General features: G+C 43.4%; 1 protein-coding gene across 10 annotated transcripts in view; it reads left to right on the forward strand.

Moving 5' to 3' along the window:
* Nucleotides 1–27,230, forward strand: part of FOXP1 (forkhead box P1) — a 794,287-nt gene that overhangs the window by 144,565 nt on the left and 622,492 nt on the right. Inside the window, exon 4 of one of the 10 annotated variants that reach the window (XM_073569704.1) lies at nt 14,748–14,997. The exons of the other annotated variants lie outside the window; for them this stretch is intronic. The gene's annotated coding sequence lies outside the window, so the exon portion shown is untranslated. The remainder of the gene's footprint in view (nt 1–14,747; nt 14,998–27,230) is intronic. 10 annotated transcript variants of the gene reach the window in all.

Genomic DNA, 27,230 nt, shown 5'->3' on the forward strand with positions numbered 1-27,230 from the left:
TTTTTTTTTATGTACACAAAATGCCCTTTTCTCTCAAATGTTGTTCACAAATTTGTCTATATCAATCAACAACCTGATCAACTCTATGCAAAGATTTACCGCACTGCGTGAGGCAAATGGTCGTCACACCAGATGCTGACCAGTTTTTCGGACCCCCCTGGCATCCCCCAATACTGTAAAACTGAACATTTTAGAGTGGCCTTTTATTGTGGCAGCCTAAGGCCTCTTTCACACATCCGTTTTGCGCCGTCAGGCGAGATCCGGCTTTTTTTTTTGTTAAACCGGATCCAGCGAAATGCAGTGCCGGATCCGGTTTTTCCCCATTGACTTGTATTAGCGCCGGATGGCATTGCGGTTCGTCCGTTTTTTGCCGGATCTGGCTATTTGTCTCATTCTGGCGTCTGGAAAAAACGGCTACTGTAACGTTTTTTGTCTCCGGCGAAAAAGCCGGAAGCGCTGAATCCGATGCTTCCGGCTTTTTGCCACAATGAAAGTCTATGGGCGCCGTAATGTGCCGGATCAAGAAAAAGACGGATCCAGCCACCAGATCCTTTTTTTTAAGTCTGTGCATTCTCAGATCCAATTGGCCAGTCCCCAGGAAACAGATATAACCTACTAGACGGATCCGGCAGAAAAACGGATCCGTTTCTACAGTTCTCCAAAATTTACGCCGGATCCGTTTTTCTAAAAATAGCCGGATCCTGCCTGACGGCAAAAAACTGATGTGTGAAAGTAGCCTAAGGCAAACCTGGGCAATAATCATGCTGTCTGATCAGCATCTGGATGTGCCACACGTGTGAGGTGGATAGATTATCTCGGCATAGGAGAAGTGCTCGATAACACAGATTTAGGCAAATCTGTGAACAATATTGGAGAGAAAAATGCCTTTTGTGTACGTAAAAAAAAGTCTTGATTTTTTTTTTTTTTTATTTCAGCTCATGAAAAATGGGAGCAAAAACAAAAGTTGGTGTACTGAGGAGAACGAATTGTCAGGTCAGAATAAAAAATATATCTATTTACAGCCCTCCCAAAAAACAAATAGATAATATATAGAGTCATGGCCGAAAATGTTGGCACCTTCAAAATTGTACCAGAGATTGAAGTCTTTCTCCCAGAATATTATTGTAATTACACATGCTTTGTTACACACAAAAAGGGCAAATTAGATATAGTTTCACACAAAATTCCAAAAATGGGCTAGACAAAATTGAAATAAATTACTTCAGTTGCTTTATTTAACCATTAACAAGCTTCTTATACCTCTCAACTAGAAATTTGGATGACTCTTCTTTTGCAAACTTCTCCAGGTCTCTCATATGTGAAGGCATCTTCTCCCAACAGAAATTTAAAGATCTCTCCACAGGTGATCAATGGGATTTAGATCCTGACTTATTTCTGCCATTTCAGAACTCTCCAGCACTTTGTTTCCATCCATTTCTGGGGTTTCTTGAAGTATGTTTCGAGTCATTGTCCTGCTGGAATACCAATGACCTAGGACGCAAATGGATTGCCCGCCAGGGCAGTGGGGATACTCGGTACTGGGCCGCTTCTTAATGGGGATGTGTCACAGCGGCAGTGACCAGGTCCGTGGCCCTGGGCGTCCAATTAAAGGGGATATTTACAAGGGATAAGAGTTTATAATAAAGTTTATAAAGTGTTTGTGACGCCACCTGTGATTTCTGTTCAGAGGTGACCAGCGCTGCAGTGCAGATCCGTTGGGACAGATGGTGATGCAGCAGAGTTGGTATAGCTCCCCACAGGTGGAGCTGTGTCCCAGGGCAGATGTGGTAAATTGAAGATAGTAATGATGTAGTATTTGGTAAAGGATGTAGCAGTGCTGAGTGGGTGTTGCAGAAAGAATTCAGAGGACACAGCTGGGTGCAGTTTCTAATGCTTTACTCACAGTTCTGGTGTGCACAGATGCCCGCTTGGTGCCATGTCCTCCAGGTGAGGGGTCCAGCAAACAACCAGGTAGATTGGGAAACACCTTTCTAGGACTCCTTTCAGTGTGTACCTTTCCTGGCCATCTCAATGTGTTGGCTGTCCGCCTCTCCTGCCCGACACCTCACAGTCAGTGTCCCAAGCCAGCAGCTGCGGACCTTGTTGGGCGACGATCTCTTTGCATCCCCTTGCTCCTGTATGGCTGCCTTTTCAGCGATGTGACTATGGCTGAAACACCTACAGGTGCCCCTGCCTCCGGCTTGCTAGTTGAGTCTGATTTCTCCACTAGGCTAGGGGGCTGGTACCTCTCTGCAACCTGGTCTCCACTACTGGATCGGGCCCCACGGGTGGCATCCGCACTTCCCGTGCCCCTAAGACCCCTTCTGCTCCCCTCCGGGAGCTTCCTTCTGTCTGTTTCCTTCAACTTTCCAGGGAGCTGCTTGTCAGCAAATCTGCTCCCTTTCACTTCCTTCTAATGTTCTGCCTTACTCTGCATTAATCTTCCTGCTCTTTCCTCCTGTTACACTCCACCCACCTCCCAACACCCTTTCCTACCCAGTAGGGAAGGACAGAAAACCCTGCTACTGTATAGTGTGTGTGGTGCAAGTGGTGGGGTCCTGTGGGGTGCTCCCTCCTTACCTGAGAGTGGGGTACCACACCTCTGGGTGAGGTGCAGTACTTCTGTGGCGACTGGACCCTCTGTGGCAACTGGACCCTCAGGGGCGCCACAAAAACCCGGCTTTCTGACACTGGGAACTACATTTCAACCCAAAATCCATCAGTAATCTTCAGATTTCATAATGCTGTTAGGAGGAGGGCAAGTGAGAAGACACACACAGTTAATGCCTACTAAAGTGGCTGCAAACAAACACCGCCATCTGCTGATCAAAGATGATAGAGAAAGTGAAAGCACAAAGAATTGCATTACTAGGAACTCAAGAGTGAAGCTCGTGTTCCCTCGTAGAAGAGATTGGCGAAGACACCAGGTCTGATGATAGCTGGGGCATAGCTAGTATTTATAACAGGCCCAGGAGGACAGTGGAGGGGAGAAGTTGGTGCCCGGCACAACAGCAAAATGGCTGACATTATTATTATATCTTAAACAATACAAGTCACGACTGGTACAGGAGGAGAGAGGATCCTGCCTGCGAAGGCTCACAATCTACAAGGGAATGATTGAGGATACAGTAGGCGAGGGTAGAGCTAGATGTGCCATTAAGAGAGATTAGATCCGGGTGAAAGAGTTGTTAGCCAACACCCGAGTGGAGGACCGAAACAGACCAGATCCGAGAGAGACCTGACCCAAGTGAACACCAGAGGGAGACCAGAGCCAAGAGAGCTGAGCAGAGTCAGAGCCGAGAGAGGGACGACTAGGCCACAGTGGAGGGACATTCATGTGAGCCGTCAATTCCAGTATAGACTTACAATAAAAAGCGGGAAGTGGGACTGTGCTTCATGGAGCAAAGGCGGCCAGTGTGACGATTGCACCAAGTAACTCATTAACCTGGGACTTGCTGGTAGTATCGTTGCCTCCCATTAGGGCTTGCATGACATTGTACGTTGCCTAGAGAGTGATGACTGTGATGGGCCCAGTAGTGACAGTGACACCCTTTAGGTTGGAGTATTAGGACTAAGATATCATTAACAATAATAGTTACTTAATGGTGATAATAGAACAGTAGTGTGTAAATAGCATTGTGTCAGTACCCTGTTCATCTGAATCACTGTTTTGTAACAAAACTTATTTCATCCCCTCTGTTATTTTTATCCCCTGATATTGTGCCTAAGGCATCCCTTTTCTTGTATTTAATAAAAAAAATAGTTGTTGGTAAGTACCACTGTCTCATCATTGTCTCTGGTGTTGCATCCGTGTACCTGTTGATGTCTTGCACACAGTCAATGCACCTAATGCCAGAGACAGCAAAACAACCCCAAAATATCTTTTAACCTCCACCATATTTTACTGTGGGTACTGTATTCTTTTCTTTGTAGGCCCCTTTGTTAGGCAATCCCTGCATGTGTTGCGGCTGTCGAACAGCCGTGAGAAATGCAGCCACAGGCACTCAAGCACATTATTGAAGCACGCCAAAGTCACTCAGTTAGCACCTGAGCATGCCCAGATAACACCTTATCCAAGTACTTGACTCATAATTTTAAATCCTTTTATTTTCAACTTTTTAAGCGCGAGAAGTTGCATGTTCCGTGAAAATGTCATAACCATTTCAGACGTGCATAAAATCACTCCAGGGGGACGACTGGAGTACATTTTCTCCAAAATTTTGACATTTTTAAAAAAGTTGCAATGGAAGAATCAAACGAAAACATCTGAGAAGAGTGAATATATAAAAAAAGAAAACGGACGGCATGTATAAAGTAGCATTTAAAAAAGATGCAAATGAAAAGAAGTGAAGGGTGAAAATTAACAAAACGGGCTAAAAACTAGACAAACAAAAAAGCCGTAAATTTAATAATAAGTTGGATATTTTATGTTTCACATAATTGCGCCATGGAATCTTTGCCTTAAAGGGATTGTCCTGGACTGTTATTGAAGACCTATCCTAACTATTTGCTGGTCCAGGAGGTGTACGACTTATGGAAAGCTCAACGCTGCTTTTCGAAAGTTATGTTTGCACAAACACTGATTTTACCTGCTCCTTCTTCTGTCGAGCCCCTACGCCTTACCCCCCCCAAACAATCACTGTCCATCTGTATGCCCCGCTCCAGTACAGTAAATCAGACGTCTGCCCGTGACCCGTATGACCCGAATATTTGTACATCTGCTCGCGCAATATGTTAACGTCCCCTTCAAATGTAAATACGTTCTGTACAGTCAGAGTCCACACACCAAAAAAAGGAAGGAAGGAGTGAGTGGGGGTCGGTCGAATAAACCTCCGATTTACGTGCTACTCATTTAATTTATAAATACCGAATCGCCATTTAAAAGAGGCTTTAATTCAGGCTAACACCTTGATTTGCAGTTGCTATGGAGAATCAAATCTGTCATTTGACAAGAAAAGTCACCCGTTTTGTGACAGCATTTTATCTTGTCTTCCCAGGGGAAGAAAATGTCAAAAGTGAGAGCTGAAGAGAAAAAAAAAAATTAAAGCTTTGAAACACCGGAATGTCTTCATTTTTTTTATTTTAAACTTTTTTTTTTTTTTTATATGCGGCTATCATATCCGCTCTGATAATAGCAACTTGCAGAAAATAAATAATGTTCTACGCGGAAAAAAAAAGAAGAAAAAAATCAAATATTTCCCTGTTGGAATGGACAGGTCTCTTTGTGACTGTCAGTGCTGTGAAGTCTGCGAAGAAATAGAATTATTAGATAAACTTGCAGTGCCCAAATCCAATTTTCTTTTCATTATGTTGTCAAAATAATTACACCCGTGTAATTTGGGTACAGCAAGTAAAACAGACGATGACAAAGTCTTGCTTGGCGATTGCCGCTTTCTCACCGCCTGTGTGTATATGAAATAGACGGATAAGTAATAATACATATAATCATGTAATACATATGGGAAGAGCGGACGCACGGTGGATTGCTGTAGTTGGAGCTGTCTAGCTGAAGGAAGATGGAGAATTTACCTACAGTCCTTGAATTTTATTTTATGGATTTTTTATTTTAGGTAGCGCTTGTTCGAAATCATATTTGTGAGGATTCAGATAAAGCGGGTATTCTCACCCCAAACATTTTGAGTCCAAGTCGACCCCTCTTCCCTTTTACATTTTTACTCCAGGTCTTTTAAGAGCTATAACTTTTTTTTTTTTCCATCCACATAGCCATATGACAACTTTTGTAATTTTCAAAGACACCATTTATTTCACCATGTAATGCCCCGAAAAAAAAAAATGGTAAGAAAAAAAATCATATTTTTTTGGGATGGGGGGGGGGGGGGATTTTTTATGAAGTTAAAATTGTTCCTTTAACTCTAGCGCCACCTGACGAGACAGTTTCCATATTTAATTTCCCAGAGGAGCCTGCATGGCTTATCAGTCAACCTCACTCTGACATGTCAGGCTTGGCGTGTGACTCTCCACAAGGAGAAACATTACCACTTAGACCCCAATCTTGAGCCTCTCACCTAACCAAATCAGATCTCATACATTGTTCTGATGAGGGGCGACACCACGAAACACCTTGTCTGCAAATTGAGATTGGGGTTTGGCTTTTATACTAGGTCATATTTCAAGATTTGTTTTAGGATCGCTGCTTCCACTAGGTGGGGCTAGAGTTCTAGACCTCTTCCTATCTGAAGTGATAATTTGCATATTTAATTCCCCAGAGGACCATGCATGGCTTATAAGTCTCCTCACTCTGACATGCCAGGCTTGGCTTGTGACTCTCCATAAGGAGAAACATTACCCCTTAGACCCAAGAATAGAGGGGAAATTTTTTTATTGAATGTATTGTAAAACTACTGCGTGCTCGTCTTTGAAACCAGCCATAAATTGGGCATCATGGGTTTGCAAACATGGCAGACACAGGGTGATTCAGTGGGCACCCTGGCTTTAATGACAGTGCCATCTGGACCCCCCATGGGTGTCGAAAATGACACCTTACCCCCATCTCCATCCTCATAAATGCTACTGTCCTAATTGACAGCGGCGTCTTTGGAGTTTTAACGCTTTGAGCACAGTAGTTAAGACTCGAGTGCGCCTGCAATGTAGGTCATGTCCAAATAATATTCGGCACTCACAACTTCTTAGAATAATTGCTTTATTGATCCAGTAGTATAAGACACAAAAATGGTTGAACACAACAACACAAAAGTTGAAAAGGCAGAAAAGAAATATCCGCTACGCTCCCAGGAAACATGTTTCAAACCAGCATGGTCCTTTGTCAAGCCAATGTATGGCCCGTACTCAGCTCCTCCGGGGGGAACTCCAGGAGGAGAGAGAAGAGAACAAGTGAATTTCCTAGCTCAAAAGTTTGGGTATCCATTGTTATCAATGGGATTGGGGTTCTAGTTCATACCAGTTCTGGTATCCGAACCGAACTTTGAAATAATGTTTGCGACGCGTACCAGAACTCAAACTTCCACGGGTCGGCTCATCCCTAGTTGTGAGCAAGGGAAAAGTTTTAAGTTTTCTTGAAACTTGTCTTCTTGTACCACTCATCTCGGAATATCTTGTGCCAACAGGAAAGATTCTAAAGGACTCAGCTGTGTTTCTGGGATGTGGTAGTTGTAAGTCTTATTGCTGGTCTCCTTCAGTGGGTTTGTGTGGTTACTGGCACCCAGGGGCCCGCTTCTTGGGTTTTTCTTTCTTAATTAATTTTTTCAGGAAACATCATATCAAAGAGGAGGATCGTAGGATGTCACATTGCCAGTAAATCACCTTGATATCCTGTATTCCTAGGTTGTAAATCGGTCTGGATTTATTTTGGTGCCACACTGCAGGGTTTAGGTTAGGGCTGAGGTTATCCAGAATGTCAAAACGCTTAGCTGCAGTTGTAAATAAATCTGAAGTATCAGGGGCTGGTAGATCTGATCGAAGATCTTCGTGTGATTTCAGTTGTTGTTTTGGTTCATTTTTTTTTGTGGTCAAAATACAAACCAATATGTAGTGAATGATGAAGGCCATATTTATTATGTTTGTGTCCACTTTTTATTCTATATTTGACAAACAAAGGGGTGCAAAGAGAAAACATCAAACTTTCTAAAGGTGTGCATCAAGATATTTCAGGCTAGAATCAAGACCTTTGGGCCCAATATTCAGCAATGTTGAGCTTTGAGTCACTGAACCCGGATCCCGTAAAGAGGGAGGAGCACCAGAACTGAGAGCCTGGGTTGAAATGTACCTACAGAAAGGATTGGAGATATTGAGCAAATTAACATTCCGTTCTTTAAAGGGTTTGTCTGGGCAAAATAAAAGCCATTGCATGCTGCTCAGATCCGGCGCAGGCTGCTCAGATCCGGCGCAGGCTGCTCAGATCCAGTGCAGCTAGTTCAACCAACATGTCTCCACTACCTCTGCTGCCACAGACCACAAAGTTGTCAGTGATTTAATCTAGGTGGTTCTCACACAAGCTTTTATTTTCCCCAAACAACCTTTTTAAGTTGATGTGTTGGAATCAGGGAAAACGGGCAAGCACAATGGCCAATTTTTTATGATTTGACAATTGGGTTCCCAAAAAGACAGGTCTTGTGAAGTTTTTATTTTTATGCAGTAGATCGTACCTACTGAAAATGGTCCAGGGAAGAAAACCAATGACCTTGGAGACAAGCTAGCTTGTCTGATCTGATCATACTGTAGCTCAAATTGCTGAAAAAGATGGTGCTCTTTAAGGAACACTCCAGGCAAAGCCACTATACTGTGTTCTGTCCAGGACGGAACCTCAGGGGTGGAGCATGTCACCGGGATGCTAATATTGATGACTTTCAAACCTTTTTGACTTTGTCCACCCCTCCTAGGAATGCCACAGACTTGCAGGTTTGTCTAAAATGATCCTTTAATTCAGTCCTATGATTGCATCTTCAACAGTGTAAGATTAAAAAGGCAATTTTTCTTTTCTGTTTGCTCAATTTTATTCATCCATTGTGCTGAGAATTGTGCTATTTTGTTCTTTCGTTGATCCTTACACATTGCAGCTAATTGTACGTTCATCCTTCTATCTGTAGATCAGTGTAATAAGAGTCTACACTCGCAGCATCACATGCTTCAATAAAAGCTCATGCAGAGGTGTGGGTGTCCCTTTTAACCTTATTAGTAAGTGATAATGTGGTTACTAAAGGTGACAACACTGTAGCAAGTCTGAATTAATTACATATTCTCTCTCTGTGTGTCGCAGCCTTGTTAAACTCATTTGCCTTTTGTGTAATTGAAGCTCATCCCAAAGATAGAATTGGCAAGAAAACATAATTCCACCAGTAGATGTTCTCGCAATAATAAAGCGCTGTTCTGGGAGACCCCCATTGTTTGTAGTCACAGATGCAGCACTGCAACCAGTGCATCTTCCCACTTCCTTCTATAATTACACCGCCGATATCTTGAGGCACCTATTGCACTTACAAGGTGTAACTAGAAGCTTCAGGATCCTAGTGAAAAATGTGTAACAGAGCCCCTCAATGATGACATGTCGCTTATAACACCTACCGTGTGCCATGTATGTCAGAGTTTCTCAAACTTTTTCTACTTGAGCCTCACTGGGGTACATTGCAGCACCAAACAAATACCGCCATGTTTCATCCTTATTACCCTCCAGCAGTGCCAACCAATTCTATGCAGCACATAAAATGCATCCTATCAGTACCAAATACCACAGTGGAGCACAAAATGCCTCCCCAGCAGCACCAATGCGACTTGTGTGACTATATTCCTGTCGCACCTGGGGGAGGAAGCGGTATGAAGAAGAAGCTGGGCAGCTTCTTACAGCGTGACACCACCCCTGCCTAACCTCTTAATCAGAGGGTCAGTTCCTCTGACAGAAGACCAGCAGGCTTTTATAGCACCCAGTACTAGTTTGCTACCTAGTGAAAAGGGTCTCAAGTGAGGCCATCAGATTGTTGCCAACAGTGTTGAATTTTTACAGGAGCGTTCCATTTTTTTTTTTTTTTTTTTTAAGCTCTGACCATAATTTTAGGGATGTTCTGGCCAACAAAGGGGCATGTTTATGAAAATCATTCAAAAAAGTGTGTTCTCCTGGGGAGAATTGAGGTGGGGATTTACACGTCTCTATTTTGCCATCATAAGTATGCAAACACAAAAGAACTAATTGGCTACTCTGCTGAAATCTTGTTGCCCCGGAGGGAGAACGACTGAAGACCCCCTACCCAAACCTCAGGACCTAACCTCTGCTCCACTCTTGTCTACTTTCTGCAGCCAGTTGTCGATTTGCTGACCTGCTCTACAGCCAAGCACCTCTCCCTCCTGTTGGTCATCCTCCGCACTCGCTACCTCCTGCTATGTTCTCCCATATGCCACCATGCATCCTTCTACTGATGTGGAGAGGCCACCTCTGTTGGGACTTATGTTGTTCTTTTTATGGCCACATTCTTGTATCACTTTTTCTAGCATTACTGCCTTCTTACATGGCCTTTAGTCACAAGTGTCTCTTGACAGTAATGTGATCATGGATTACTGCTGAATCAATAACTGTAGCTATAACCTGTAGTGCCTCCGCAGGATAAATGGTGCATTACAAAGGGCTCATTTATATCTGTGGACTCTCCATATAATACTCAAATGTGTTCAACCCTCCAGGGTTCTTTTGTAGCTGCTCCGGCCAAGAGATGAAGGTCCCGAATATCCGATTTCAAAAGTAGGTTAACCCTTTACGATTAAGTTTTTGCCCGTGCCATCTTGTTACTTAGTGTCCGACCCCAAAAAAGCAGCGACGTCTCTGGAGAAAAGTATAACTTTATGATGAATAAAATAAAACAGATGAAGAAAGGGATCCAATAAGAGACCGTATGTAGAGACCGGCGGTAGGGTGAGCATTGTGACGGTCTTTTGATGAGATGAGACGGATATGGTGACGTTTAAGACACCATTTCTGTAAGTCATTGTCACCGAACACAAGAAAACCGCCGTCTGCACGGTCGGCTTTGAAGCGCCATGCGCTATCATGGAACATTAATCACTCGAAAGCTTTTTTCGCTAACATCTGAATTAGGTCTTTGCTTTCCTGAAACAAAGCAACAAAACATCAGGTCCTATTGACATTCTACGGGAAATTTAGAATCTGGTTCAATTTCTCCGGAGATTAAAATGCCTTTTTTTTTTTTGGGGGACAATCACGTTAGTGCTTTCAAATTCAAAGCGTTTTGATCCAAGCAGTTTTATACCTTTCAAATAAAGTCGAGCCTTTTCAGCTCCATAACCTTGATTCGAAACAATCTTTAGTGAGGGCGGCTAAATGAGGCAAAAGAGAAGAAAAGAGGAGAGTCAGCTTTTGTTAGGAGAGAACAATATTAGACTGCCCTGCCACCCTTATTATTGCTGAAGCTGCGGTAGCAGAAAGTGGATGTGTATATACTGCATGTGTGTGTATATGGCTTACAGTACATTTATATATCAGAGGATGGAGATGCTTCATGATTCGGGCAGAACAAGGTCCCTCATTGTCCCTGCTGGAGATTTGTTCTCACACAAAGATGTATAAAGCATGAATTTGTTCCAATCTATCTACAGTTTTGTGAAAGTGTTTGCAACCTTCCTGATTTCCTCTTCTTTTGCATGTTTGTCACACTTAAATGTTTCAGATCACCAAACAAATGTAAATATTAGACATAGATAACACAAGTAATCACAAAATGCAGTTTATAAATAAAGGTCTTTATTATTAAGGGAACAAGAAATCCAAAGCTACAGGGCCCTTTGTGAAGAAGTGATTCTCCCCCTTAATTTATGTTTTAACTGTGGTTCATCACATTTTTGGGAAGCTGAGTTAAAATTTCCTAGCCACACGCAGGCCTGATTACTGCCACGCTTGTTTTCAATCGAGAAATCACTTAAACAGGACCTGCCTGACAAAGTGGAGTAGACCAAAAGATCCTCAAAAGCTAGACTTAGTGCCGCAGTCCAAAGAAGTTCTGGAGCAAATGAGAAACAAAGCAATTGAGATCTATCAGTCTGGAAAAGGTTATACAGTAATTTGTAAAGCTTTGGGACACCAGCAAACCACAATGTAAGAGCCATTTTCCACAAATGACCAAAACAAGAAGCTGTGGTGAAACTTCCCAGGAGTTGCCAGCCTACCAAAATTACAGTGCAGTGACGACTCATCCAAGAGATCACAAAAGACCCCACAACAACATCCAAAGAACTGCAGGCCTCACTTGCCAGTGTTCATGACGCCACCATAAGAAAGAGACTGGGCATAAATGGCCTGCATGGCAGCGTTCCAAGACAAAATCCACTGCTGAACACTAAGAGTATAAAGGGTCGTCTCAGTTTTTCCAGAAAACATCTTGATGATCCCCAAGACTTTGGGGAGAATACTTTTGTGGACTGACGAGACAAAAGCTGAACATTTTGAAAGGTGTATGACCCATTTCATCTGGTGTATAAGTAACACAACATTTCAGAAAAGGAACATCATACCAACAGTAAAATATGGTGGTGGTAGTGTGATGGTCTGGGACTGTTTTGCTTCTTCAGGACTTGGAAGATTTGCTGTTGTAAATGGAACCATGAATTCTGCTATCTACCAAAAAATCCTGAAGGAGAATGTCCGGCCATCTGTTCGTGACCTCAAGCTGAAGCGTACTTGGGTTATCACTTTTCCACACTGGACCCTGTAGTTTTGGATTTCTTTTTCCCTTCATAATAACAATAATTTAAAAACTGCATTTTGTGATTACTTGTGTTATCATTGCTTAATATTGAAATTTGTTTGGTGATCTGAAACATTTAAGTGTGAGAAAAATGCAAAAGAATAGGAAATAAGGCAGGGAGCAAACATTTTATCAAACAACTGTCTTATCTTAATTTGCAGTTGCCTGAGCTGGGAGGAGACTAGCTGTTGTACGCAGCACTCAGACATGAGAAATTCCTGCTCTTCATTACTTAGCACACACAGAGAAGCAGCAGCAGCATGAGAAACATTATATAGCAGTACTAAGCAGTGTAGATGCCACTCTAACTCTGAGGTGAGGTAAAAGACTTGTTAGAAAGCTCGGTATGATCTTTCTGTGTCTTTTCTCATTCTGCACCTTACGCCTACTGTATCCCCTCTCCATAGACACTAATATGTTGTGTAACCTGACCCCTCACTATGCCGGCAGTTTACCTTGTCTGAGCAAATTGGAGTTTAGTTTTTTTTTTTCCAAGTGAATGATAAGTCAGTGCAGTAAGATACAAATGCTTTGCCCTGGATATATTTAAGCTATACTGCCTATCATATAGGAGTTTAAGAGGTTTACAAAATGCATTCCGTGCTCTCTATTTCAGGGTTTGATAAAAATGGGTTCTCTATGTTGGATCCACATTCATTAGCGATAGTAATGAGTTCCTGCTAATCTAAAAAAGCACATCTAGTGTAAGTTGGTTAATAGTGAACCCCCTTTGTGAATAGAGACACCTCGGTCTAAATTCCCATAGTTTCTGCATACATAGCCCTTATTTTCCTGCATTGAGGCCGTCTTTCTGTTTCTTAGATGTGACTATCTTTAATCCTCCGATTGCCGCAACCTCCCTTTACCCTGCCTTACGCAGATGGATAAGCGGTTAACAGTCTGTCCTGGCGCCGCTTATTTTTGAAGGGAATAAATAACAAGACAGGTTAAAATGCAAACCTGGTTTCTTAATGTTCGGGTCAGGATGTCTACCCCCGTCATCGCCTGTCAGATCCGCACTTATCTAATGTCTGCAAATGAATTCGGCCATGTGTCGCACATAACGCCAGAAGGACATGTTTTGACCCCTTGCTGAATCTTAATTAACTTCTCATATCCGGGTACCTTTATCTGCAATTTTTATTATTTATTTTTAGCAGGAAAGTGACAAAATAAAAGGCCTGTTCACATATTCTTGATCATGGCAGAGTCCCAAATTCCATTTCAAGACATGGATTTAAGAAATGCATCCAACAATGTGTCAAGCCGTGTATCTGCGCAGAATGCGTTCTTCTGTATTTTTACATTTCTGGAGCTACTATTTATATACAGGAGAGGGAAAAATATGTTCCACCGGCTGATTCGCTCTGTGCACATTTTCTCTTTTATTTCTTACACTTTTGAACCTGTTGATCCTGACTCACCCATGATGTCTCGTCGCCATCGATGAATTTCTCTTCACTCCACATTGACAAATTGAGGGGAATGCATCACAATTTACTGTGTTAGTCAATGATTGCTGACCATGTTCTCTCTTGTTGGAGTACATGAGAAATTCAACAGCTGAATTATTCGCTTTTTTTGTACTTGGCTAACTTTATACAGCCATAACACCTGGATTACCCCTGTAGTATTAATGAAACACCCCTGTAGTATTAATGAAACATTGGTAGACTATTACAGAACCCTATGGGGATCTGGTTTGGTTTATTAAAAACTCTTGAAGTGTCTGATACATTCTTGTTAACTCTTCTAGGAACGTCTGTGAGGTTCCCAAAGATCTTCCAGACTCTCAGAAGGGTTGGCAAATCTCTGAAGTGCCCCTGAAACTTCCTTGAAAGCAGCACTTCTGAAAGGTTTCTTGTACATGCTGCAGAAATGCTTTGTCTAAGGCCGGGGTCACACTTGCAAGAAATTCTCATGAGTCTCGCGTCTCAATACCTGGCACTACCACTGGTACTCAGGACCAGAGTGTGCGGCTGCATGTATTTCTATGCAGTTGAGCGCTCCTTTCCGAGTGCCGGCGGCAGTGCCGGGTATTGAGATGCGAGACTTATGCGAGTTTCTCGAAAGTGTGACCCCAGCCTAAAACTGAGGCCCAGAATCTAAACACAAATTATTTTATTAATGGCCTTCAGCTTGATCTCGAGCCATGGTGACTTGATGGATGGAATGCTCTGTAGGAAGATCGATCTTGTTCAAGCCTAGATAGGTCCACCAGGGTCTCTTCCACCATTATCTTGATTGTATCGAGGCATCGGGTTGCTGGTCTTCTTCTTCGCCTTCTTCCTTGTATTCTTCCGACCACGATGTTCTTCTCCAGTGATTGCTGTCTTCGTATGATGTGTCCATAGTAGACAAGTTGTAGCTTGGTAACCCTTGCTTCGAGTGACAAGTCTGGTTTAATTTGTTCCAAAATTGATTTATTTGTTCTTCTTGTCATCCATAGTATTGATAACATCCTTTTCCAGCACCACATTTCGAAAGACACTGATTCTTCTTCTGTCTTGCTTCTTTATCGTCCAGGTTTCACATCCGTATGTTACTACAGAAAAGATTAGACTATGTACGAGCCGTGTCTTTGTCGTCAGTGAAATGTTCCTCGATTTTTGAAGACCTTGTCCAGTGACTTCATTGTTGATTTGCTCACAGCTATTCTCCTATTGACTTCCGTTGTCGTCACTGCATCTTCAGTGATCATTTGTCTGAGTAGGTTCAAGTCCTTTCCAACTTAGGGTTCGTCGCCATCCATCTCAAATGTGTCCCGGTCGTACCTGTAAGTAGTCAACATCTTTGTCTTTTTTTGTATTGAGTAGCAGCCTGATGTTGGAAAATGTTTGTTTGTAGCAGGGGGCAGCCTGGGAAAAGTGAAGTAGTTCGGAAATAATTTGGAAAATGATTTTCAACCTGTCTTCAGGATCGCACCGCTACCTTGCCTCCCAGCTTGCCGGGGGCGGTGTGCTCTTGATTGATTGACAGTTCGAATCAGTGGCATAGTTGCACTGTTGGCCTGAATTGTGCCACGCTCCATTGGGCTCCCACTAAAGGCAACTTTGCCTCTGCAGCATTGGAGCATTGTAGATGGCCAGATCCCATGATTTGGCAAGCTTTTGAGCAACGCTGACAATCTCTAAGGAGCAAAGAGCTTGTAATCGTTGTTACTCCTTGCCTAGGACTTTTGTCAAACTGTAGTGGTGGCGTATTCAATGAGAAGTACATGAGAAAATGAGATGAGAAAACTCCTTAAACTTGCTGCACTTCACTCCTATCACAAGAAGTTTCCAAGTATGGAATGGTGTTGTGGAGATCCATGGTGACAGCAACACGACCCAAGAAAAGTTTGCCAAAATTACACATCCCAGCATCCGATGCTGTCACAGTAGGGAGTGGTGCTGTCTCTCTATACACAGCTTAGGATGCATTATTAGGAGGTGCAAAGTGTAGAAGGTTGAGTAGACGTGTAGCTTAGTAGGCTTTGTACACAGTGTTCAAGCCTTCCAATAGAGGCATATGATCCCAAAGTATACCTATGATGGCTCCGACGTATGCCAGTGTGGGGCTATATAGTGACATGCATCACCCTTAGGATATCAATTAAAAAGGACTAATAAAGGAAAGTCTGCTGTGCTGTCATATACAGGAGGTGTACCAATGCATACCGGTCCAACGGCGACCTGTCAAGGAATTGGTAAGCGTATGGATCTGTATAAGTTGGGAGTTTTTCCTGGAGTATATACTCACAGTAGGTCTGTGCCATAATAATATACACAGAGATGAAATTTGTTGACATGGTTGCAGAGGTTTCATTAAGACTATGACTGGATTCAGTAGCCCTGTTTCATCTACCTTGGCAACACCATGTCTAGATAAACTGTAGGCATTAGTGAAGAGTGTGCTCTGGGTAAGCAATTTATTTCATAGAATGTTAGAGTTGTAAGGGACCTCCAGGGTCATCATGTCCAACCCCCTGCTCAATGCAGGAGTCACTAAAACATCCCAGACAGATGTCTGTCCAGCCTGTTTGAAGACTTCCATTGAAGGAGAACGCGTTACCTCTCACGGCAGCCTGTTCCACTCATTGATCACTCACTTTCAACAAGTTTTTTTTCTAATATTTCAAAATTAGCATGCCCGTGGGCTAAAACCATTGAAATTGGGCACACCCTTGAAGTCATTGACTTAAGTGGCAAACAATGGGGACTCACAATTGCATCTTGGCCAATGAAGGGTGCAGTGTTACAAAAAGGAACTTACCGGACTGACTTCTCTCACAACTGGCTATTAAATGGTGATGGTTCCTCCAGAATAGAAACATAAAGACTCCCAGTTATGAAGTCCACGTAGCCCAACAGGGCACATATAGATGGGGCTTGTCTTGACTGCTCAACCCATTCATCATAGCCATTGATTTTCACCAAAACAAATCCTACATACAACCACACCACCATCACCTGCCATGTCTGCGCTCCGATTTGGAATTACGCATCACGATATTTTTCTATGTTATTAATCAAAGAAGCCACCAAAACGTTATCACATTATTTTCCTTCTTTTGTTAAGTATTTTAACAATGAGATTTTAAGACCCTTTTAAAAATAAAAATTAGATTACTACCACTCTTTATTAAAGGGAAATCTTTTCACCGCATTTATATTAGTGTTCAAATACCCGGAGGACCTAATAGAGAAGTATTTCAAAGATTGGAAAAAAAAATGTTGAAAAGAATGTTCATCATTTAAAGCATATAAAAACTCTATAAGATGCCTATTATACAGTAGTCCTTTATCTCCTTTCAGAAGCGCAGGGAGAATGAGGACTGTGTGTTAAGGTTTATCTACGCTTTTATGTCAAGTAACCACATGCTTAACACGGACATATTTGAGTTGCATTTCACAATCCTTTTATAAAGGGACTGATCCGCTAACATCACCCTCTTTAGATCTCACAGACAGTTCGCTCCTCTGTACAAAGACCGCTTCTCAGCCTTTCTAGCAAGACCGGGGAGTGAATGGCTTCAACCCTGGTGGGCAATGGTTCTACCCCGCACGTAACACAGATAGACCACAGTCACCGGCAGCTGCTCCGCATTTCTGAACTCTACTCACTGAACTGTTATAAAACAATATAAGCAGCATTGCTCGGAGGGGAGGAAAGGGGAATAGCCGGGCAGGGGTTGGGGAATGAGAGCGATCAGACGCGATGATCTTCGAAAGTGAATAAGGCATTGGAACATTCTGCTAGCTGACAAGAGGATTTTGAGATTTTAGTTTGATTGGATTGCAGATCTGGAATGTCAGTGAAAGGCTAAATGCCAACTGTGCTTCCAAGTCTTACTCACGCTGGGGTTTTCTATGAAGAAGAGGAGAGATTAATAGGCCAATGCGAAAGGATGTGTGTGAGCGGGAGAATGACAAGACTGCGCACCTATGTAACTGAAGATGGGGGTTCCCAAAGAGGGAATATTAGCAGGAAAGTCGTATGCTAAACAAAACGGGTTTTATCGTAAAGGGAACCTGACAGCTGATGTATGCTGCGACCGGTATCATGTATCAGACACTGGCTGCATGATTTCAGTCATGCAAGTTTGATTCTCAAGCTCTGTGGCATTTTAGAGAGAAACATACTTTTAATGGAGACTAGTCAGAAGTGCATGTCCCCGCTGGCTTTGCCCCGCCTGCTGCCCTTGAGCGACTTGTCTCTCCCTGAGTGCATCTATAGACTTGCCACTCCAGGGTAGCAAGCGGGGATAAGCTGCCACACAGGAGACTAGTTCAAAATTCATGTCTCCAGCGACATCTCCCCGCCACTGTCCTTGAGCGACAGGTCTCTCCCTGCATTCTTGTATAGACCTGTCACTCCAGGGGAGCAGGCAGGGATAAGCTGCCACACAGGAGACTATTCTGAAATAAATGTCCCCAGCAACCTCTCCCTGCCACTGTCCTTGAGCGACAGGTCTCTCCCTGTGTGTGTCTATAGACCTGTCATGTCAGGGGAGCAGGCGGGATAAGCTGCCACACAGCAGACTAGCCCGAAATCCTCACGCACAGCAAAGCTCGTACAATCAACAGACAACCCTGGCTAACCAACCTGACCAAAGAACTGAGATGGGCTTCCAGGGTTGCTGAGCGGAGATGGTAGAGATCACGCTCTGCCGAGCACTCCCTCGCCAGCTTCAAGTCCACGTTCACTGCTGCAAAACAAGCTTACTTCTCATCTCTGATATCCTCCCTGTCTCACAACTCTAAACATCTTTTCAACACATTCAATTCTCTACTCCGTCCCCCGGTACCTCCTCCCTCTCCTCTCATTTCTGCTGAAAACTTTGCCTCTTTCTTTAAGCAGAAGATCAATAACATCAGAGAAAGCTTTGGCCTGCAGCCGCCAATGCACCTCCTCTTACCTGCTCAGCCCTGTTCTTCCAAAACCAGCTTCTCCACCTTGACAGAAGATCAGCTCTCCACCCTGCTGTCAAGATCACATCTCACCACTTGCACGCTTGACCCGCTCCTGTCCCACCTTATCCCTAAAACCTTGCCACAGTTCATCCCAACCCTAACACATCTCTTCAACCTTTCAATTACAAATGGTGTCTTCCCCTCATCCTTCAAACATGCCTCAAATCACACCCATCCTCAAAAAGCCCTCCCTCGACCCATCCTCTGTGTCCAGCTATCGCCCGATATCTCTTCTCCCTTATGCCTCAAAACTACTGGAACAACACGTCCATCTTGAACTGTCCTCCTACCTCTCCTTCTGCTCCCTCTTTGACCGTTTACAATCTGGCTTCCGGCCGCACCACTCAACTGAAACTGCCTTAATTAAAGTCACCAATGACCTACTAACTGCCAAGAGCAAGCGACACTACTCTGTCCGCCTTCTCCTGGACCTGTCTTCTGACTTTGACACTGTGGACCATTCCCTCCTGTTACAGATTCTCTCATCTCTTGGCATCACAGACTTGCCTCCATCCTTGATCTCGTCATATCTAACAGACCGGACATTTAGTGTCTCCCTCTCCCACCCCACCTCCTCACCTCTCCTCCTGTCTGTCGTGTTCCCTAAGCCTCAGTTCTAGGACCCCTACTCTTCGCCATCTACACCTTCGGCCTGGGACAGCTCATAGAATCCCACGGTTTGCAGTATCATCTCTACGAGCGACAGGTCTCTCCCTTCATTCTTGTATAGACCTGTCACTCCAGGAGAGCAGGCAGGGATAAGCTGCCACACAGGAGAATAGTCCAAAATACATGTCCCCAGCGACCTCTCCCCGCCACTGTCCTTGAGTCACAGGTCTCTCCCTGAGTGCGTCTATAGACCTGTCACTCCAGGGGAGCAGGTGGGATAAGCTGCCACACAAGAGACTAGTCCGAAATGCATGTCCCCGGCGGCTTCTTCCCGTCACTGCCCTTGAGCGACAGATCTCTCCCTGCATTCTTATATAGACCTGTCACTCCAGGGGAGCAGGCGGGGATCATCTGTTAAGGGCATGTCACACTAAGATATCGCTAGCAATATCGCTATAACTAGTGACGTTATAGCGATATTGCTAGCGATATCGCTGTGTCTGATACTTACCTACGACCGGCTCCCCCGCTGATTATCACTGATCGCGCGAGAACGTCCTGGACTGGAGCCGGGCGGGAGGACGCAGGATCGCCTCGTCTGACAGGTAAGTAGCGATCCCCGTCCCCAGCGATGTCGCTAGTGAGACCTGCCTGTGTGGCAGCTCACTAGCGACCACTTAGTGATGTACCAGCGATCCTGAGCGCGTCATATCGCTGGTCGGGATCGCTGGTACATCGCTAAGTGTGACAGTACCTTTACACAGGAGACAAGTTCGAAATGTCTGTCCATTGGCAACTTCTTCCTGCCACTGTCCTTGAGCGACTGGTCTCTCCCTGTGTGCGGGTAGACCTGTCACTCCAGGGGAGAGGGTGAAGATTAGCCGCCGGCAACCCACCTTTAAGACTAGTCCATTCGGTCCCCAGTGGCTTTTAAAGAGCATATACCTGCTGATGGGTTCCATGTAATCTGAGAACAGCAGAGAACCTGGGATTTGGCTTATCAGTAAGTCAAGCCCCCATTAACAAATGCCTATCTCAGACGTATGACTAAATACAGACCACAAAAGTAGAGTTGAGCGACTTTGGTCAGATCGAGTTTCATGAAACAAAATTTGTTTCAGATGAAACTGGTCCGACTAGGGCAAAAAAAGTCGGAGTTTCGTCCGAAACCCAACCCCAATGCAAGTCAATGGGGAATAAAAGTCGACATTGAGTGGATGAATGTCATCCGCTCAATGCCGACTTTTATTTCCCATTGACTTGCATTGGGTTCGGGTTTCGGACGAAACTCCGATTTTTTTTTTTTTTTTTTTTTTTTTTTTTTGTTGCCCAAGTCGGACCAGTTCCATCTGAAACAAATTGTTTCATGAAACCCAATCCGACCAAAGTCGCTCAACTCTACTCATAAGCAAATTAAGACCCCACACCCACTACATTAATATATACCCAGACCTTAACAAATATAGACCTCAAAACCCCTTGACAAAAAAGTACCTCTAACCAAACCACCTAAACAAACACATACCCCAGACCAATTTAACAAATACAGACCTCTTGCCCCTCTACTAAATCTAGATTTCATACCAAGCCCCTTTAAACGTGTATAAACTTTGGACCAGACCCTACAAATAAGCATATACAGAGTCCAAACTAGACTCCCTAAATACACATACCCAGACCACATTCCCTAAGTAGCCAAATACTCCAGACCAGACTCCTAAACATTCATATACTCAGGTCAGACTTGCTAAATAAACTTATACCGCCAGATCTGACCCACTAAACAAATACATATTTCAAGCAAGACCCCATTAACAAACACAAAACCAGATCAAACCCCTTAATCAACCACAGACCCCAGAGCAGACCATCCTAACAAACACAGACCTCGTACCAAATTTCCCCCTGACTTCTAAACAAATATAGACCTCAGACTAAGACCCCCTAAATATCTACTGACACCAGATACTCTCCTCATTCCTGTTCATTGTTAGCCTAGTCAGCCCCACGGTGCCTTTGTGGACATGACCCAAAGTCTTCCCGGAGACCGGGATGTTGACTGTGGCTCCAGGAAGAAGAAGTTGTGAATATTTGGTGAAGACATGCCTGTTCTTCCAGTAGTCCATGAGGTCTCTCCCTCTTATTTCAGGAATCTCATGGACATTCCGGAACCGTAGGTAAATATGAATAACAATACGAGTCAAAGATCTAAAACTATTGTCTTCTGCCTTTGATCACTCAGAATATACCTAGGGGCCATCTAAAGCTTTATTTGGAGAATTTGTATTCCGTCCTCACCACCCATATCCGCGATACGAGAGGATTTTCAGCCCGCAGTCTCGGCTTTCTCATCGTTGATTGTTTTGTTGGAGTGAAGAGAAAAATAATTTTGTTTTCATTCTTCTTGAAAAAAAGAATAAATCCAACCTAGAATTCATCTTGTAGGAAAATGTTCCCACATATTGGGCTATCCTCATTAAATCTCTCCTGTCACGGTTTTTGACAGCAGAACAATCAGACTACCTGTGTTTTTTCTAATATATATTTTGCTATTATTTTGATTTATCTTTAAAAGTTGGGTAAGAAGAGGCGAACCGCTGTGTGACGATACAGCAAATGGAGAATTTTCTTTTACGTTAAGGATGATGATTGGTAGTAAATAAGCAAAATAGCTGCGTGTCTCCCGGTGATGGGGTCGTGTGAGTTTTAGGAATGGATTTTGAAGATGAGATGATGAACGTTTTTCTATAAGAATCCATTGACTTATAGTCTAGAGTTCATCTGGTTTCCAGCCGAATATATACAAGTTAAAAGTTGTCCGGAACTTTTTTGTTTATTGCCTATCCTTGAGATCTGTCATCCATATCTGGTCGGCAGGGAAGCGACACCCAGCACTTCCACCGATCAGCTTTTCCCGGCTGAGCACTTCCGGACACCGTCGGCATCGGGACCAGCTGATCGGAGGCAGTGCTGGGTATTGCACCCCCACTGATCAGATAGTGATGACCTATGCGAAGACTAGGCTATTGATATAAAAGTCCTGGACAACCCCATTAACATGGAAACCATTATTAGAGGATAGGGTGTTTTTAGAACAGAAGAAATAGATGTTATACAGATTGGGGAAATTAAAACATTTGGGTTAGAAAATAGTCATGGTGGCCTTGACTAGAGTGAAGATTTGTTATAATTTGTGTGCCCCTCCTCTATTCCAGATCCTCAATATTAAGGTATTTAATGATTATCATTTCAAGTCCATTTACACCAATTCTCCTCCAGAATTCATCAATTATAGCCTAAGTTATTGATCCGTTCATACTTAAAGCGTTCCAGTAGCGGGAGTTAACTTTTCAGCATGAGCTTTCTTGTGTGTACATGAGGAAAAACACTATTTCTGGCCATTATATGACTTACATCCTGACCTTTTCACCACTTTCCCCCTTTGCAGACTCTATCTTTAATTTCCAGTTGCCTCTGCGCTTGTGGTCAGTTGTTATGATGTCTCTCATACACAACACACACAGACATGAAGGATTTCTACTCTCCTGTCTCAGTACAAAATGTTCAGTATGGAAGACGCTAGACAGCAGTACTGAGCAGTGTAGCTGTGAATCTAGTTCTGGGGTGCAAGCATACAGCTGCACCACAATCTGCTTCTTCTCTCACTCATCCTATCTCTTCTTCCCCACTCCATTGGCTTCAGATAGCAGCTGTAATCTTATAACTCAGTGATGTGGCAATCCATCTTATTTTGTCCAAGACAGATTTTAGTTGTCTTGCAGACTGAATGACAAATTTCTGAAGCAAGGGCAGAAGGACAATTGGCTCATAAGTGTTAAAAGAAGCATACTACTTGAGGTTTCTTAGTTAGTGAGTGGAGTTTATTGGAAGATAGTATATAGAAATGCAGAGTAGTGTAACAGTAAATCCAGAGCTGGGATGAGATAAAACACTTACTAGTAAGAATATGTGCCTTCTCTTTGTGTCTCTCTGTCAATTTGTCTCAGCAGCTACTGCCTCCTACTCCGCTTTCTGTAGACTTTCATGTATAGCATGTAGTGATCCCTCAATAAGCTAATAATGCGACTTGTCCTGAGCAAGATGAATTTTATCAGCTTTTCAGAGTAAACTTTTTTAGGATGAGGGGGAGATGTGGCTGGTGAGTAGAGAAAAAAACAACATAATTCTTTAATGAAATATCATTTTTATTGAAACCATAGTGACAATTTAAGGAGTCCTCCTCCTGATTTTTTTGCTTATGGTCTTAATCAATAATTAAAGCGTCAAGAGTGCTTTGTTCCAATGGTGCTTTGTTCCAATGGTGCAATATCTATTATTGAAGAAAGCTACTTGAAGTAATCTAAAAAAAATATTTGAAGACTCTGCTCTCCTAACTCTATGTAGCACATGTTCAGAAGAAACAGCAACTGCATGGAGGATATCACACAGCAGAGCAGTACTGAGCCGTGTCGTTGTGAATCCAGCTTTGCCCTGAAATAGAACTAGAATGCAGCATCACAGTCTGTGTCTCTCACTCTGCTCTTCTTTTTATGTTCATAGGCTTTAATAGGTTTCTGATTCCTCAGTGAGTAAGATTAATTTTAGCAAATAAGCACAAAATATAAAGAATGATGCGTAGGGATGAGCGGACATAAAAGTCAATGGGGATCCGAACTTTGGTGCTGTAAAATAGTGGTAGTAAGAGCTAGGGTGCTGCAAAAGGCTCTCTCTCTCTCTCTCTCTCTCTCTCCCCTTCTCTCCCACTACTCGCTATCTCCCTCTCTCTCTCCCCTTCTCGCTCTCCCTCTCTTTCCCCTTCTCTCTCTACTTCTCTCTCTTTCCCCCTTTCGCTCTCTCCCTCTCTCTCTCCTCTCTCTCCTCGCTCTCCTCGCCATCTCCCTCTCTCTCTCTCCCCTCCTCGCTATCTCCCTCTTTCTCCTTCTCTCTACTTTTCTCTTTTCCCCTCTCTTTTTCTCTCCTCGCTATCTCCCTCTTTCTCTACCCTTCTCGTTTTCTACCTCTCGCGCTCCCTCTTTCTCCCCTCTCCTTCTCTCTTTCCCCCTCTCTCCTTCTCTCTCCCCCTCTCTCCTCTCTCTCTTCCCCTATCTCCATCTCCATCTCTCCTTCTTTCTCTCTGCCCCTCTCTCTCCCCTCGACTCTCCTCTCTGTCTTACTCTCTCTGCCTCTTTCCATCTCCGACTCTCTCCTTCTCTCTCTCCCCCTTTCTCTGTCTCCCCCTTTCTTTGTCTCCTCCGTTCTCTCTGTCCCCCTCTCTGTCCCCCTTTCGCTCTTCTCCCCCTTTCGCTCTTCTCCCCCTTTCGCTCTTCTCCCCCTTTCGCTCTTCTCCCCCTTTCGCTCTTCTCCCCCTTTCGCTCTTCTCCCCCTTTCGCTCTTCTCCCCCTTTCGCTCTTCTCCCCCTGCCTCTCTTCTCCCCCTGCCTCTCTTCTCCCCCTGCCTCTCTTCTCCCCCTGCCTCTCTTCTCCCCCTGCCTCTCTTCTCCCCCTGCCTCTCTTCTCCCCCTGCCTCTCTTCTCCCCCTGCCTCTCTTCTCCCCCTGCCTCTCTTCTCCCCCTGCCTCTCTTCTCCCCCTGCCTCTCTTCTCCCACTGCCTCTCTTCTCCCACTGCCTCTCTTCTCCCCCTGCCTCTCTCTTTCCCCCTCTCCTTCTCTCTTTCTATCGCTCTCCTTATCTCTCCCCCCTCTCTCACTCTCACTCTACCCCTCTCTCCATATCTCCGTCTCTCTTTTTCCCTTTCTCTCCATCTCTCTCTCTCTCTCCCTCTATCTCTTCCTCTCTTTGTCTCTCTCTCCCGCTCTCCCGATTCCACCGCGGAACAAAGCGCAGCATTAACACAGCATGTGCGGAATGCCATAGGAATGCATGGGGAGCGTTCTGTACAAGATTTTTAAAAGTTTTCGTGCCGAAAATCGCAGCAAAAACACTTAAAAATCGCATCGTGGGCACACAGCCTTAAACAGACTTCCGGGAGGACTCCGTGTTCAGAGTTCAGCACTTTACATTTAGGATTTATTTCTGCAATAAGATTTTTTTAATAAAGTTTTTTTGTTATTTATATAAAGTAATATTAATTTACGCAGAGCGGGCTAAAACAGCCATGACCATTTAAAGAGGTTGTGGCATCTGGATATACTCTTTCTCTAAATGCCAACTTGCTGGTGATTACTGTGGGTTGATACACATTTAACACACATAACGCAGGAAAAATGTCATATTACGTAATAAAAGCGTATGGACAGTGGCTGTCGCAGTGGACAACCCCTTTAAGGTGCACCCTTAGAATATCTGTTTTGAGGTGACATATGTTCCATTATGTAAGTAGCCATAATTGCTTATACATACAGGATGATTTATTGGAAGAGACCTAACTCTGCGGCTGTTATTTGTAGCATCACTTTGACATATCCTATTCACATTTCCCCTTGGTGTAGAGTGTGATGTATCAGACATGTCAAACTTTCCTTTCTCCCCCCCCATTTGTCTTTTTTTTTTTTTTTTTTTGTAATTTCCCATTGAAGAGAAGCATTCGGCAGAGTCAAACACATGAAAAATTGTGGCAATTCAGGATCCCTTGATGCGAGCTGTTTCCGTCTTCCTATCAACAGCTGGCGCTCTTACAGTGGATTGCACTCATTGTATAGAAACACTGGATACAGTAACTTTTCAGATGGTGCTACTGTCCTGAAAATAAAAAATAAACCTGAAAAAAAACAAAAACATAAAAAATTCCACTTTTTTCAGCCAATTTGGGACACAATTTTGGCAAATTTTACTTTGTATGTCTCCCCAAACTATGCCACTAATACTTTTTTTTTGTTTCATAAATATTTCTTTTTACTCCTTCTTCCTGTGAAATTCAAATTTATTTTTTAGTTCTCTGTCAAATTATCAGAATTTCTGGATTATTAGATGTGGGATTAAAGGAATTTTTTTTTTCCTACAGCAACACCAAAGAAAAGAGCTGGAGCATAAGCTGGAATACCATGCAATGTACACGTATAAGAGTATGTTTACACTGAGGCCACTTAACAGACAAAACCTAAGATGAAAACAAAATGAGCATAGACCCTGCTGTAAGTAAATAGTAATAGTAAATATAAGTAATAAAGGGTACGTAGTAAATACCGTTTTTTTTATTTAAAAAAAAAAAAAGTGTAAGTCATCCCACCATGACAAGGTGACCCCAATCTGGACAGTACTGTCCTCTAATATTAACACCTCACCTTGTCTCAGACTGTGTACCCTTTGTGCTTTGTACTTACTGGGCTGTTGCTTCCTTTTTTTAAGCTAGGCATTTCATCTATGTAGACCCCAGTCCTGCTCTGACCCATCTACATTGAGGTTGTCTTACACTAGGTGAGGTTTTAATACTTGAGGATAGGACCATCCCGATAAGGATACACCTTGTCGCGGTGGGATAACTTTTATGCTTCTTTGATCAAAAACAGTCTTTATTAAGTACCCAATGTTATTTATGTGTACTATTACAATGTACTTACAGCAGGGTGTATGCTCATTTTGTTTCAATCTTAGGTTTTGATTTTTCTTCTAGATACAAATCATTTTTCACTGGCATTCATATCCTAATTAGTGATGAGCGAGTATACTCGTTGCTTGGGTTTTCCCGAGCATGCTCGGGTGTCCTCCCAGTATTTTGTCGTGCTCAGAGATTTAGTTTGAGTCGACGAAGCTGCAAGATTTGTGGCTGCTGGACAGCCTGAATACGTTTGCGTAATGCCTGTTTGTTAGGGAATCCCCACATGTATTCAGGCTGTCTAGCAGCCGTAAATCATACAGCTACTTCGACACAAACTAAATTCTCGAGCACGCCAGAATACTCTGAGGTCACCCGAGCATACTCGGGGAAAACCCAAGCAACGATTATACTCGTTCATCACTAATCCTAATCTGAAAAATATTAAGATTTG

The sequence above is a fragment of the Dendrobates tinctorius genome, unplaced genomic scaffold (genome assembly GCF_039654945.1).
Source record: "Dendrobates tinctorius isolate UK_male_01 unplaced genomic scaffold, ASM3965494v1 ptg000027l, whole genome shotgun sequence".
NCBI classification, from domain to species: Eukaryota; Metazoa; Chordata; class Amphibia; order Anura; family Dendrobatidae; genus Dendrobates; species Dendrobates tinctorius.